The following is a 2404-nucleotide window of genomic DNA, read 5'->3' as shown; positions in this document are numbered from 1 at the left end:
TTTCATCCAGTTGTGTCTGCTGCTCTTCTTTGAATAGTCCCTAGTTTATGAAATCATCAGTCTGGAGAAGCAATAATGTTTTCACTGTAAGTGTGATCTTGCCATCACTGCAGAAAATATTTATCATCATCACTTGCCTTTTAAATGAGGTCCTGTTGTCTCATAGATAACCCCAAAATATCCCTGTCTGTTTTCATAGCACCTTTCCATCACAAGTTTCCATGAAGACTTCCATGTAGCACACAATTTCATCTTATGTGCAGAAGCATATACTAGGCCAGGGTGTGTCAATCAGGGGCATGCGTACCCCTGGGGGTACGTGGGAAGGCCCTAGGAGGTACACACAGGAAGGCCGGGATGGAGCACTGCCATATACCACCTGATGTCACCGCCTCTCAGGAGCAGAGCCGGAGGAGTAGAGGGAGGCAAGGGCAGCAGCGCCTCTCTGCGAGCCACACAGGTACCACCTGGCCAGCCAGACAAGGGGTGGGAGGAGCTCACATGCGGTTGTTGCTGCCATCTACCACACCATGCTGCCACCGCTCTGCATCTGGCCACATACCACCCCCACATAAGTTCCATGTCCAGCTGCTGGAGGTACACTGATTTTAAAAGGTTGAAAACCCCTGTACAAGGCCTACTACTGCACATACATATTTATTAAATCCTCTTGAGAGAACCTAGATTTTTCCAACAGGCATGATGAAAAACACAGTCTAATAATTAAGCAGAGAAGTATACCAGCATGGGGGGAATCATCAGCACACCTTGACTAGCTGTTACATATCCAGATCTTAGATTCCTAATGACTTTGCTAAGACAACACTCTTGCCCACACACTTCTAATAAAGTTCTACATAGCTAGTTGAATTTGGATCTGCTCAGACAGCACTTCTTTAGAAGTACTGCAGCAAAAATTCTGGGATTAATTTGGGAATACACAGCTCCTGAGAAGAAAGAGAGAGGAAGAATGAACAGCCTTGGGTGTATTAGGCTTCTAGGTTTTCATGGATTTTAGGGCCTTGCTTCTTTCCTCTCTGGGTTCCTAATCATTTCAGCAACCTACCGATTCATCTAACAGTGTTTGCCATCGGAAAATAAACTCTTTCCATCTATCATCTTACCACAACATAGTTTAGAAAATGTAGTAGTATTATCCTTTGCTAACTTTTTTCTGTGATCATCCTAGAATAATGATACATGGATAAATTCACATGGTATTTTATGCAGACTCTTGGATATCCTGCTGTAGTAACAGTTGGTAATTACTGACTTTTTAATGGCTATCATTGTATGGCTGAGCCCAGTAATGTAGGACTGAAAAAATAGGTAGCTAAAAAGCATCACTGTTTAGACCTTCACTGCTATTATGAGTGAACCTTGAAAAAGGAATTAGTTTATGTTACTTAAAGAGCTAAATGAAGAGGGATCTCAAACATCCCATAATTATTGTAATTATTTCTGCTTGATGTTTAATTGCTCTACCTAATGAGCCAGCCTTATAGTAATGGGCAGGTAAAGTTCTCATTAAATTTCATTTTTCTTGCCATTTTGGTTCTAAAAGGGAACCGAATACATTTGGCATGTTACCAACAACACTTAAACGCAAGAGCATTTTTTGTACTGTATCATGAGGTTAGCATTCTCAGTACAACCTCCTGTAAAGGGTGCCCACATCACAGAACTATGCTTTAATTCCCTGGATGGATGACTGATGGTCAAACTGTGAGCCTCTGGTTCAATGTATTTCATAGATTTCATAGACATTAGGGCTAGAAGGGACCTCAGAAGATCATCGAGTCCAGCCCCCCGCCCAAAGGGCAGGAAGTCAGCTGGGGTCATAGGATCCCAGCAAGATAAGCATACAATTTACTCTTGAAGGCGTTCAATGTAGGTGCTTGAACCACCATGAAAAAAATATTGTTTTGGACCAAATGTACAGTTTCTTTTGAGTTCTAGTATTTTTAATAAAAACCAGGGGAAATTTAGAAATGGGGAGATTCACAATGGGACCTAGGAGTTGTTTACAAAATAGAGAAGGCAGCACTTGTGATGCCCACATTGTAACCTAGAGTCTAGTGGTTAGGAAATTTACAAAATGGGAGAGACCCAGGTTCAGACCCCTTCTCTTCCTGATTTGAAGCTCTCCTGCCCCCAAGGAGAGTCACACAACCACTCCTGTTCAAGCTGGCATAAACAGTCATTTTTCCAGAGAAAATGACTTTACAGCCTAGTGGTTTTGGGGCATGCCTGGAATCCATCCTGCCCTCCTAATCAGGCAGAAAGGAGATTTGAATCCAGATTGCCTGTTCCCTCTGTGCCCCAAAATACCCAGCCTGAGTCACAAGCTAGACCTAAACAAGTTAAGGAGGAATACACATCCTCGTCCATTGGCAAGGAGTCA

This window comes from Gavialis gangeticus, unplaced genomic scaffold (assembly GCF_001723915.1).
Source record: "Gavialis gangeticus isolate Ggan-Ray unplaced genomic scaffold, GavGan_comp1, whole genome shotgun sequence".
Lineage (NCBI taxonomy): Eukaryota > Metazoa > Chordata > Crocodylia > Gavialidae > Gavialis > Gavialis gangeticus.
This window is presented reverse-complemented; position numbering follows the sequence as displayed.